At 37.6% G+C, this 14,427-nt stretch overlaps 1 long non-coding RNA gene across 1 annotated transcript; it reads right to left on the bottom strand.

The window, feature by feature from the left end:
- Positions 1-11,984: 11,984 nt before the first annotated feature.
- On the bottom strand, positions 11,985-14,427 carry LOC134658327 (uncharacterized). Its single transcript, XR_010097690.1, has 2 exons — positions 14,337-14,427; positions 11,985-12,714 (listed from the first exon to the last, which is right to left on the bottom strand). It is a non-coding gene; the product is annotated as an uncharacterized LOC134658327 (long non-coding RNA).

The raw sequence follows: 14,427 nt of genomic DNA, 5'->3' as shown, positions 1-14,427 counted from the left end.
AATGAAAGGGCTTGTTGTGAGAAGTTTGAACGTAGTTAACCTTCTCAATCATATATTCACATAGAGACGCCTGATTTATTTTTTGTTTCAAATTGTTGTCGTTCTTCCTTAGAACTCAGACGGTGCGAGAACTCGCATGTGGATTTTTTATTACATTGCTCTATTTAATCGGTCGTTGGCTATTACCTCAACAATAGTTCACAATGTAACTAAACCCGTATGCGAGTTAGCCCGCCGTCTAAAGAGCCATTTCTGGGTAGCATTAAGTGTAAGGTCTGAGTGGCCGCTCGAGTTGGGCGTGCAGCGGGGCGGGGCGTGCGGCGTGCATGTTAAAAAACAAATGCAAACGTATAGGAGCGGCCTTAGTGCACGCTGCTCAAATTACTTGTGACCCCGACGCCACGCTGCACGCCCCGCCGAACGCTCCGCTTCGAGCGTCCACTCAGGCCTTACACTAAGTGTACCTAGATTTGTTTGGAGTCTGTCCCTCCAGCGCGGGCAACATGGCCACCCTCGCGCCGCCGCACACTGCCAGCATCTATTTTGGTATGCGGGTTTCGCCATCGATGTTAATGCGTATATTCGCCGACCGATTGGCCAAATGGCCATCCTTGCTTTATCCTTCATTTAAATCCTCCTCCTTTAAAGTGGAGTAAGTAGTAACTCTTTAGGTTAATCCTTTTCAGACGCTAGGATGAGTTGCGATTTCGTGCGCGACTCCATACAAACCATATACCAATAAGTAATAACTATTTGGCGCGACTTCAAGTTAACTAACTAGGGCCTACCCTACACGAAATGCTTTTTTTTTTCAATCCCATAGTGAGGGATATCGTCGGATATGATATTTTAAACTGAATAGGGGTCTTTAACAACCAGTTTTAGATAAAAAGAATATTTTCGGATATAATCGCTTTGAAAGAAAAACAATTGTGAGATTGTTGAAACATGTCAAAAAATAAGAAAAAAAACCGTGATAGTAAAGATTAGCACATAGCGAACAAGGTCCGACATGCTGTTGGCCGGTTTTTAACCATTTATAAATATGTAGCACAGGGCTGCCAGATCGTAGAATTGGATACGAAATTCGTATAGTGGAATTTTTTTCGTATACATCACGTATAGGTGGTCAATCGGTATAATTGTATACGAAAAAAAAAACACCGATGTCAAACTACTGACAATACTTCAAAAAACAGTGTGTCGATACTGTTACACAATTAATGGAACCGTACGTCAACGTCAGGGCTATAATTGCAAAAATCGAAGATTAACAAGACGCCTTCATTGGAGTAAAAGAGAAAGACCCCCACAATTTGCAAATTTCGGTCTTCGCGGTAAGACCACAATTTTTAAAATATCGATTTAATATTAATCGTTTTTTTTTTTTAATTGTGTTCTCGTATAATGCAATCGAATTTCGTATAATTGCAGGCACTGGATCGTATAATCAAAAGCGGCCAAGTGCGAGTCGGACTCGCCCATGAAGAGTTCCGTATTTAGGCGATTTATGACGTATTAAAAAAAACTACTAACTAGATCTCGTTCAAACCAATTTTCGGTGGAAGTTTACATGGTAATGTACATCGTATATTTTTTTTAGTTTTATCATTCTCTTATTTTAGAAGTTACAGGGAGGGGGACACATTTTACCACTTTGGAAGTGTCTCTCGCGCAAACTATTCAGTTTAGAAAAAAATGATATTAGTAACCTCAATATCATTTTTGTAGACCTATCCATAGATACCCCACACGTATGGGTTTGATGAAAAAAAAATTTTTTGAGTTTCAGTTCGAAGTATGGGGAACCCCAAAAAATTATTGTTTTTTTTCTATTTTTGTGTGAAAATCTTAATGCGGTTCACAGAATACATCTACTTACCAAGTTTCAACAGTATAGTTCTTATAGTTTCGGAGAAAAGTGGCTGTGACATACGGACGGACAGACGGACAGACTATAAGGGTTCCGTTTTTTGCCATTTGGCTACGGAACCCTAAAAAGTATGTACTGGCAGCCCTGATGTATCTTCATATTTTCTAATGTAGTAGGTACCTATAATTTTTAGGACTACGAAGTTCCGGTAGTGGCATTAATTTTATTTTCACCACACCAGCTGGTAAAGGCTCACTTGATTGTTAAAAAAACTAAATTCCAAATTTAACGTGTGGTACCTGGATGATGGAACCCTAGGAGGCGACGTAGATACTGTTACTTCCGACCTGTCCACAATCAAGACCGAGTTTAGGAACATCGGTCTTGAAATAAATTTTAGCAAATGTGAACTGTACATTCCAAATTCCATCCCTAATCACAATAATATTGAAGAAAACTTCAACACAACACATAAAAGTAGTTAACACTGTTAACAGCGTGTCACTTTGCCTCCTAGGGTCTCCTATTTTCGAAGACTCATTTCCAAACTTTATAGAAAATTCAATTTCCAAATTCAAAAAATATTCAAATCGCCTCCTCGAAATAAGCCCTCATTACGCAATTACAATCCTTAAATTCTGCCTTTTTGTACCTAAATTGACATACGCCATTCGCTGTAGCCCTATCTGGAAATTCGGAAACATTATTTTACCTTTAGATGACCTTTATCAAGTCAACCCTGGAATCCATTCTCAACATCCAGCTCAGCGACCATTCCTGGACCCAAGCATCCCTACCCATCCGTCATGGTGGTCTAGGGATCAGAAAAATTTCTAGTGTAGCCTTGCCAGCTTTTTTGTCTTCAGTCCACAGCTCCGCAAGTCTCATAGGTAAAATCCTAAAGGGTCTTCCCTCAAACTATGAGACTGCGGGCTTGGACGAAGCCAAGAAAGCTTGGTCAACTGCTTGCCCGAGCAAGGATTTCCCAACTCATCCAAACTGTCAAAGGAGCTGGGACGACATCATGTGCCAAATTTCAGTGGATTCCCTCCTAAACCGTAGTACAGGCCGTGAACGGGCTCGACTACTGGCTTCGGCATCCAAGGAGTCCGGGGAGTGGCTCCGGGCATATCCTTCTCCAAACACCGGAACCTTCCTCACGCCGGACACCCTCCGCATCGCGACCTGTCTTCGGCTTGGAGTTCGCGTCTGTGCTCCACACAGGTGCCCCTGCGGCAGTGAGGTCGATGAATTAGGACACCACGGGTTATCCTGCCAAAAAAGTGCTGGCCGCTTTTCAAGACACGCTGCTCTGAATGACATAATCCGCCGGTCTCTTGCATCCGTCAATGTGCCAGCTCTACTGGAACCAACTGGCATAGTCAGAGACGACGGCAAGAGACCGGACGGTATGTCCTTGGTTCCTTGGGGTTTAGGAAGGGTGCTAGTGTGGGACGCTACCTGTGTAGACACACTGGCCCCTTCCCACCTCACCGGAACCAGTAACCAAGCTGGTGCAGCGGCTAAAGCGGCCGAAAAGCTTAAAATGCATAAGTACAGGGGTCTCGGCCCCGAGTATATTTTTATGCCATTTGGGGTTGAGACCCTTGGCCCGTGGGGTCCTAGTGCCCTACAACTTTTTAAAGAGCTGGCAAAAAGATTGATCGACCTCACTGGTGACCGAAGAGCTGGCAGCTTTCTCGCGCAGCGTATTAGCCTCGCTATACAGCGGGGAAATGCTGCCAGCGTCTTCGGCACCATGCCAAAGGGGTCCAACTTTTTAGATTTATTTTAATTTTATTTAGTATTAGTTTTTAGTTTTAATTTAGTTTTATTTTGTTAAGTTAGTTTATTTCTTTATTAATGTACATTTACCTGTTCATTTATTTATTTCTATATTTAAACCCCAAATATTTAATGATATAGTATTTAACAACATTGCCATATCATTTGTAATCGATTTGCTTTGATTTTGTTTGATATTTTATGTACAGTTAGTATTTTCCTTGTGTTGGTGTGGTGAAAAATGTTGTGTTTCACTCGGGGGCAAAATTTGTATCATAATCACTTTTGTTTTAAATTAACTATTTTTCTAGTCCGGTAAAAGATTCCGGATATACTAAATCTCGCATTGATCATTGTTCGGTCTATGGAACCGAATTAAAATAGCTCTACAATAAACAGTAGGTATGAATACTATGAATCAGAACGCCACGCAGCCACCTGCTCCTGAACTCTCGTGTAGATTCATATCGTAATTCTTAAAACTGACATTGACTCACGTGCAGCGGCAGGGCGTCCATATAATAAGTGTGTCTACCACCAGTTTGGTACTGACATAAACGCTATCGAGAACGTAACTTACTTTCTAGGCATCTCGCTCGATTTGGCCTCTGTAAAACTCAATTAATGGTTGGATCATATGAACTGATGTTATTATTTTAAATACCAGCTTGCCTAGTTTTCAGAGATTAGGGCATTTTTTCCGACATACATATATACTTTTCCTAGGATTATAAACAATTTTCAGTATTTACCTCCATAGTTAGGCAGGTACCTACCTCGCATCTTCCATCTACCTGCCAACTTGTGACGTATAGGTACTTATTTTCCGCCATTTTCGTTATAATGTAAGAAAGAATTAGACATTCTTCGGGACATCCTCGTTTTAATTTAAAAGTGTTCGTGAAAAGAACCCTTTCTTAAATACGTAGGGGTTTTCCAAACAAGCTTTCGACCTTGACGTTGCACACACGCAAGTATTTACGTCACGCACACAATTGGCATTCATGTCCGCTTGCCAACGGCCAGATGTACAAATTACTCAGATTCACTCGGTTTCAACACAATATGTAGGTAACGCGTAACGCTAGAAAATGTTTTAGAGGTCTCGAGTCAAAAGTAGCCGAAGCTAAAAAGCTTAAAACAAGCTAAAATGTATTTTTCTACTCGTCGACTGCAATGCTTGAATTAAGACTTCGTATACCAAAGTGAAATCGCATACTTTTTTCACTATGGGACCCCAACTCAACTATAATATTCATTTCGATACAGTTTAGTCAACTATAATATTCATTGTGGCTTTCCACGGGTCCTTATTGGGTCATTCTCTCATTTCGTGCAAATCGGTGAGATTCTCTCGATTTGTAATTTTTGTTTTAAATGATAAACTTTTGAGTTTCGTCAATTTGTGGATTCATTTATTAACATTTTTCTGCTAAAGGCACCTTTGTAACGTTATTACTTTTCATTTAATAAGGCTACTGGTAATGAACTACGCGCTGGTAATGAATTCGGCCGAGATGGTAATTTTATCAGTGGACGGTAATGAAACAAACTTATGAAATCGAACATATTCTATGTATATAAGTATGTATTTATCTATATACGTATGTATATCGTCGCCTAACACCCATAGTACAAGCTTTGCTTAGTTTGGGGCTAGGTTGATCTGTGTAAGATGTCCCCCAATATTTATTTATTTATTTATTTATTTATTATTTATATAAAAACTGTATTTCAAGAAAATTAACACCAATTAAAATCAACAATATTAAAAACATGTGTCTTAAGCACTGCGGAGATGATCAAACCGACTTGACATACACTTGGAGTTGACAATCTCAACTTATAATGTTCAAGCTAGATGGTACATTCACCATTTACTTATCATCATTATAAGTCGAGATTGTTAACCCCAAGTGTTTGTTAAGTCGGTTTGATCATCTGCGCACCATATCACATTAAACATAGTTTTCAAATTTTCAAAAATTAGCATAGACAAAATATATTTAAATCATTCGCGTTTTGTACCTATGTAAATTTTTTTTATCGTTTTAACCCTATAGTGTGGGGTGTCGTCGGATAGGTCTTTAAAAATAAATAGGAGTTTGCAAACAACATTTTTTGATAAAGTCAATCAATTCGGAAATAATAATTTAGAAAGAATAAAAAACGGTTATTCCTTCTAACTTTTGAAAAATCGATCCAAAAAATATGGAAAAAAATCATAAAAATAGTGCTTAATAAAATCATTCAAACAAAATTAAAGCGAACTTGATAAGTTAAGCCGTTTATGAGTTATCGCTAAAAGTCTTCCCTTCTTATTTTATTTAAAAGCCTGGCAAACCTTATTTGTGACCGGATTTTCGCAAGCAACCCTATAACCACATAATAGTGACCGGAAAAAGATAGGCAACCTAGTTGATTTATATTGTACAAGTTGTATACTTTCCATTGGAACTTATTTCGTTTGTCAGACAGATCGGTGAAATTTAAAGAAAAAAATTTTTTTTTCAAAAAATAATTAAACATAGTTTTGACCATATTTCTTTAAGCAACCCTATTTATTTATGTTCAGGAATATATTTTCTTTCATAATATGTAAGTTTCATCCGTCAGACATATCGGTGAAGGTCGACCATCTTAGACTACAAAGGCTCCCCGGTTGGGCTCCCCTATTATCATATACAGTTTTAAATGTTTATAACAACGTAATATTTATAATAACTAAGCCTCTTTCCATTAAATGCACTGCCTCGAATATATTATCATTACCTTCTTAAGTCATTCATTACCTTTCCCAGTAAAATTAGAAGGAAAAGAAGTGAATGAAACCGATATGAATGAAGTTTTGGAAGTTTTTGTCGCCTACATCAGTTGGCATCAGACCTTAATTTTGCAGAATAAACCATCTGAAAGGGGACACTAAAACACTTCATTACGTATAATTATAATAATGTACACTTGCTACTTACTGTATAAATCACGCGATGGCGATGAAGACTAACGAGAACCACACTCCTTCCCGACCCGAGAGATCGTATATATTTTCGCTAACAGCGGCACACGGGCGTCCGCTACGAGATCACGCGGCCAACTGACTGACGAACAATGTGTTGCATCGGCGGTAGGCGCTATATACCCTCGCTATATAGCAAAATATAGCTAATCTATTTCTCGCGTCGGTAATGAAGAAATTACTTGAACCATACACTTATAAGGCTGTATAGTTTTTATTATTTATTTCTAGCTTCTAATATTATACGATTTAAAACATAACTAAATAAGTCATTTATTGAACAAACAACGAATTTTCTATTTGTAGTATCTTAAGGTTAAAATGTAGGTCAAAGTTATATCTTCACGCGTTACATGTAGAGATGAATGAAAAATTTGGGTGTTAATTGTACATATAAAGAAAATACATATCTTTTTAGAATTGTTCATTGGAGAGACATATACTTTAGGCCCTATGTTACAACCTTGCATTAACAGATATTTGAAAACGCCACCACATTTTTGGTAAATTTCCGAAAACACCGATTTGCACGAAATGCGAGAACGACCCTATTAAGCTTTATCTGCAATAAGGTCGTTTCTATCACAATTTCTGTTGGAATTTCAGATGGGAACGTTCTTATTGCACTTGAAGCATAAGGACCCTTCTGTGTGGAAAGCCACAAATACATTCCAGTTTGTATTAAGCTTTTGCGGTTTCCTTTGACTTTTTAGGGTTCCGTAGCCAAATGGCAAAAAACGGAACCCTTATGGATTCGTCATGTCTGTCTGTCCGTCCGTATGTCACAGCCACTTTTTTCCGAAACTATAAGAACTGTACTGTTGAAACTTGGTAAGTAGATGTATTCTGTGAACCGCATTAAGATTTTCAAAAAACAATAAATTTTTGGGGTTCCCCATACTTAGAACTGAAACTCAATTTTTTTTTTCATCAAACCCATACGTGTGGGGTATCTATGGATAGGTCTTCAAAAATGATATTGAGGTTTCTAATATTTTTTTTTCTAAACTGAATAGTTTGCGCGAGAGACACTTCCAAAGTGGTAAAATGTGTGTCCCCCCCCCCTGTAACTTCTAAAATAACAGAATGATAAAACTAAAAAAAATATATGATGTACATTACCATGTAAACTTCCACCGAAAATTGTTTTGAACGAGATCTAGTAAGTAGTTTTTTTTAATACGTCATAAATCGCCTAAATACGGAACCCTTCATGGGCGAGTCCGACTCGCACTTGGCCTCTTTTTATATGTATATGATGATGAAGCTAAAGGCGCCCACTGATTACCAGTCCTCCGGACGTTATCGGCCTGTCAGTTAGAACAAAAAGTTGACAGTTCCGAACAACTGACAGGCCGATATCGTCCGGCGGACTGGTAGGTAATCAGTGGGCCCCTTATCACATTCGCACTGTTCCAACAACCGTCTGGGAAATCTCGCTGATATATGTAAGTACTTTTTTTAGATCAAAGTTTTCAAACACGTACATCGTCATCATCATCGTGCGTCGCGCTTCCGTCTGCCTTGATAATATATGCGTGTTCAGATTCCCAGCACCAACACAGTAACTTTAATCACTAGCCCTCTGTATGTAGCACTGAACCACAAATAATATTCTTCTCTTCGAACCCCAGACAGACATATTCTCAAAGAAGGAACCGAGACTCCTAGCCACTGCAACTCGGTATTTGGAGTCAATCTCCACACCCACTACTATACCCTCATAATTTTGTATTAGTCATGTATATTATAGTATAGTACTAAGTAATTAAATAATTTGTTATGTTTAATAACTTACATGTCTGGTTTAACTGTAAATATAAGTTAATCAATAAATAAATAAACAATAAGTAATTAATTTGTGAGCACCTTGGCCGCTCCGATATATTTGATGGCGACTGTATCTGAGATAAACTAGTATCTGACCGGAATCGGCTATTTTGCCGTAAACGAAACCGAAGGTTCGGTATCGGCTCGGAACCTATGGCCGAAACATGATTTTAAGCCGAAACCTGCCGAAACTTCGATCAGACACTATGGAAAATAGAGTTTCGACGCGGCCGAAAGGTTCGGCAGTTTTTTTTGGCCGGACACTAATAAAAACACAGGGTTTTTAGAAAGGATTTTAGGAAGGAAACAGGAGAATACTTAGAAAAGGATACCCAATAAAACAAACATGAAATAAACAAATTTTAATTTATTGATATAATAACTAAAAAAAATATTTTACACAATACATTATAATTAGTATTACACCACTAAGAATAATTATATTAACATATCGAAGATGTGGACTAGCAAATAAAAATTAACTTATACAAATCCTTTTATAAAGTGTCAGTAACAGTTCAGGGTACTATCATTACTGATTATCTGCCGATTCATACGAATTATCGAATTATATTTGCACATAGTAACATATAAATTATGCGCGTAATTTTGACCCCTAACTCGAGTAAGATAAGGTTCCTTTTTAGTTAAAATGTTGCCGCAGAAGGCTCATTTCATAATAATTCCTTTCAATAAATCAGGTAACCAGTTACGGCCTCTGACGGCCTCTAAGAGGCTGTCATAGAAGTTTATTTGATAGCCCAATCCCAGTACTGCATGTCACGTCAGATACTATATATTATTACAGTAAGATTAAATATGGCAGTCCATTCCAATAATACGATGTAAAAGTGAGAAAAATTGGTCTGAATACGAACGAAACGGGAGTCATCAAACTATCCATTAAATAGTAAATACGTACATTTATTCTATATTACTTAAGTTGTCGTACACCGATCGGAAAAGCGGATTTTGTAGAAAATAACGTTTATTTAAAAAAAGTCTTATCCTAGGCATAATCTAGCGTACCAGCTAACTCCTGGGCCGGCCAACTTATGTAAGACTGCGATTGAACGCGCTTAAGATCTTTAATAAGTTGGTCGGTTGTATGTATCCAATGCTGGCCGAATGACCCTTTCTATGACAGATGTAGCGTATAATTATTTTCCATTGTATTTTCACGTAAACGTACGAACGTGTCTTGCTATTTCAGTCGGTCTCTGTACAAAAAGCACTGAGGTTGACTGAAGTATCATGACAACGTTTCCGAGAAAATACGATGGAAAACAAGTATGCTTACACCTGTACGACGTTGTAACATTGGAATAACACCGCCAGACATCAAGATGAGTGCATTAAAAGATCAATTTGCTCAAAGCAAAAACAGGAAAAGACCCGAATATAAATAATTGTGCTGTATAAAATCAGTATGCGTATAAAACCGAGCAAATTGCTTGATATGCTAACCTAGCAGTCATCTCTAGTCTGTTACACGTCATAGGCCGCTGTGGATATATCAATAACATGCTGTACAGTGCGACATAAAATATTAAAAAATAAATGGGGGCGCCACTTTCTACGTAACTGTCACATATTGACGTAAAATGCTTAACATGGCAACAATTTTATTTAATTTCTACTATTTTATGTCGAAAGATAGTAAACTTAATTTGTGTGTTTGAGCTCATAGATGTAACAAACAAATAATGTGATTGGAAATTATTTAGACATTAGAAATGTCAATGACAGCTTGAGGCGTCTATTTGATATTCTCAATAGTCCTGTGCGAGCGCAAGATGAGAATCAGATTAAAATTCTGAATACGCCTTCTTATACATATTTCTTTTTCATGTAGCCGTCTACCATATTAGGTAACCGTATAGCATATCAAGTCGCGGCGAAATGTACGGACTTTATATCAAGTCAATGGCGTCGAAAAGATTCAATAGTTACCTTACTTTGACAGTGTAAGTAAATATTTTCAATCCCATTTTTTACTTGTCTAAATAAAGTGTAATGAATGTATTGTATTGATATATCCATTCCCTATATCTTACGTATATTCCCTGAAGCGGACGCCTTAAAAACATCTAAGTTTATATTATTACCTATCTAGACAAAAAGGCTTATCCTCTTGAGTCCGTGTTAGAAGTAGTGTCCTTACCACGAGTTTGACACTGACATATTCGCTAGCGACTGCGTCAAACTAACCCACAATGCATCTCCCTCATACTGGCGCGTGAAAATATGTGCCTATTCGTTGCAGGCTAACTCTGAATTGCATTTGCAATGATAAAGTGTAGTAATGTCATCATTTATGTATTTCTATGAACATATGATGTTTATAATGACACGACCACACTTTGTCATTTAAAGTCGTGCAAAGTTAGCTTAGACTCACAGAATTTGAAATTCCGATTTTACTGAAGATAAAATGGCCAATGAATGGATTTCTTTGTATATTCACTTTTAACGTTATTCAAATCGACCTTATAAAATCTGCTATATTTTTTTGGATTGGGAGAAATTACAGTTATATTTTTCGCTGCCACGTCAATGATACTTCATCAATAAAGTGTCATTAACGCCAAGCACGTAGACAACCCGTGTAACATATCAAGTCGTGGCGTGTGGAGCACGAAATGTACTGACTTTATATCAAGTCAATGGCGGCGATGTTAAAAAACCCTTAGTGTAATGCCTGAGTGGACGCTCGAGTTGGGCGTGCAGCGGGGCGGGGCGTACGGCGTGCATGTTAAACAAATGTAAACGTATAGGAGCGGCCTTAGTGCACGCTGCTCACATCACGCGTGAGCCCGACGCCACGCTGCACGCCCCGCCGAACGCTCCGCTTCGAGCGTCTACTCAGGCCTTACACTGTTTTGTATGGCGGGCCTCAAGAGGATATAAACAACGGAAGAGCGACAACCAACCATCAAAACAAAAGCCTACGATAACTTTGTGCTAACCAACGAATACTGCAAAGTAACTGCCAACTGAAATATTGAAAATTTTGAAGCAACGAATGTTTCAAGTTACAAAATGCTTGGGAACTTACATTTAATTCCTATAGCTAGCTTAGCCTAGAAAATGAACGCATGGGCGAACCCGAGATGTAGGACGTTACAGTGTAACCGGATATAGAAAAAGATGGTTATGGGACTAAATGACACATTAAAATAAGCCACGCCAAGCGGCTTGCCTTTCTCGCCGTTTTTGCACGCTCGTAAAATCTCGTCCTTCAAGGCATGCCTCAGTCTGTGCGTCCCAAAATAAGTACTATTTGTTGCAGTGCTTTTAGTGCGTCTCGTATCAAAATTAGAACTATTGACAGCAGGTGTATAGTTAGAATAGTTTACATGAGATAATTTACGATTATTCAGAATGATTAAGTAATTATTATTTATAATTATAACCTGTTTTGATTATTATGGCATCGAAATTTCAAACGGTTTTCGCGTAAAAAAAGATATACTTACCTCCTTAGAAATTATGTCACATTGGCCGATAAAAATGTTGAAGGATTATAAACTTTACACGAATGCGTTAGAGTCCCTTTTAGACCATCATGAAGTCAGTAAATATTTAAGTAATATACTTAATAGGATTTTTAATGGATATTTTAGACAACACTATATTATTATATGCCATTTATTAATCGCCATTTTTCCTTTTAGTGAGATATAAAAAATAACAGTGAGTGACATTGATAAATTAATATATTGCATTATGTCAAAGTGTAAATTACAATGTTTCATTTTGGAAATATAAAATAATATCTTATTATTTTGAACCGACACGACATCCACGAATCTACCTTCAAAATTCAGTAGAAAAAAGTACTGAAACATCTAAATTATTCTAAATGAACGCTGTGTCATTTCAAAATTGATGAAAATATGAAATTATCAATTAATTTTTGATCCATGAGAGATCTATAAAAGGAATCTCCATTATCTATACATTAAAACGGGTGACTTATTTAATACAATTACATATTAAAATTATAACTTAGCATCCACATTGAAATAATCCTCATTCAATAAATTACACATAGATATAGTATTGTGGTTAGTTGATAATCGTCCGAGCGAGACAGCAATGCCCTACGAAAGAGACGGAAGACAATCAACTCGACCACTCATTAATCATAATATTTGGTTCTTTAAATAGTTTTTAGAACTTGTACGATTGATGTTGTGCGATTGATCTGTAATGAATAGATATTAATCAAATTAATATTAGTTTTAACTCGTCTATTGATTGAAGAAATGCGTAACGACTGACAGATATTCATTCTAACACACAAACATAAACTATCATCCCTTTTAGTTATTTTATCTACACACATATGCCCCTCCCTCTATGACACGTTCAAAAACCGCAAGTCACGGCCAACATAAAGAAAAACTGTTTTGTTAGAACAAATTTCTTATCTGTGAAAATGTTATTATTGCCTAATAATAACATCGATATCGGGTTAATAACGGCATTCAAATTTCGAACATCTCTGAAAAACAGGAATTTGATTTGATCTCAGTCGAGATGGCGTTTTATTCGAAAGCAATATCTATTGCAAACAGCGTGATCGAATGCCGCAATGGCGGCCGTAACATGCGGTTTCTGAACACATCATCGGTAGTAATAATATGTGTGTAAATAAGTTATATTACCAGATATTTGCCTCTTTATATTAGAGAAAAATAATTCTAAGGGCCAAACGAACATAAACTAATAAAATTTTAAATACAAATGTTAATACAACGACAATTTTCACATAAATTCCCCAGCTTCAAGCTTTATGACACATTGTAAAGCTACATACGAATCAGGGCGAAACTACTAGTACAGTCGCCATCAGATATATCGGAGCGGTCGAGGCGCTCAAAAATATCTGAACATGCCTCTATTGGTAATGTGCGAAGTCGGTGGAGGGGGAAGTGGCGCTGATCGTCACAAACACAGGTAATCTTATGGAATGTCCGATATTAGTACTAGCGGCTGCCGCTAGTACTAATTTTACTCCATAAGATTTAACGCAGAAAGTCCGACAAAATGAGGGCAGCACCAGTCGTGCACGTAGCGAATTGTCAAGGCGTTTGCGTGCGTGTTCAGATATTGTGAACACCTTGGCCGCTCCGATATATCTGATGGCGACTGTATTTGTACAGTCAGCAACACTCTTAACTGTCCATCGGTGGACCTTATGCCTTATGTAATAAGGTTTGGGAAGTGTCAGTTAACAGTGTGGGCGATGGTGTGAGACCCACAGATAAGACAACCTCCAGACTGAGCATAGTAGCGCTATCCCCTCTGCCACAAATATACGGTAGTTTTACTCCATCTTCGAGTCAAGTGTCTTTGTGTGACGTCCGTGTCTTTGAACGGACCAATCACGGCACGGGACTCGCTCACCTCGTCCCCCGCGCCCCAGTATTATTGGCAGCATCGGTTTCATGAAATAATTGCTCTAAACTCCGTCTAGAGGATTCCTAGTCTATGGTGAGACCGGTGGCAAAACAGTAGATTTTGAGCTTCAACATACTATTGTGGGCTTAATGTTATTTGAATACGGAGTAAAAACTTACTAATACATTAAAATGTTTTGACTGTTTGATGGTCTCACTAAGTGTTACATTTCAAACCCTGATAGCTCTTAAAATAGGCGTTTTCTTCCAAAATATTACCCTTTTTCCAGTTTAGAAAACTGCTGATATTTTACTAAGAAAGTATTTATTTATAAGAAAAACCCAACTTTTTCGTCTTAGAAAACAAAAAGGTACATTTTAAAAGAAAACACCCAAATAATTATAATTTCAAACGAATACTTACCGTTACACAGAAACATATTCTCAGCAGCGGTGCCGTCCCAAGGCTTCGCAATGCCACGCTATATAATCATATAATTACATTACATATACAT

This window comes from Cydia amplana, chromosome 22 (assembly GCF_948474715.1).
Source record: "Cydia amplana chromosome 22, ilCydAmpl1.1, whole genome shotgun sequence".
NCBI lineage: Eukaryota > Metazoa > Arthropoda > Insecta > Lepidoptera > Tortricidae > Cydia > Cydia amplana.
The sequence above is the reverse complement of the archived record's forward strand: the minus strand, read 5'-3'. Positions and strand labels throughout refer to the sequence as shown.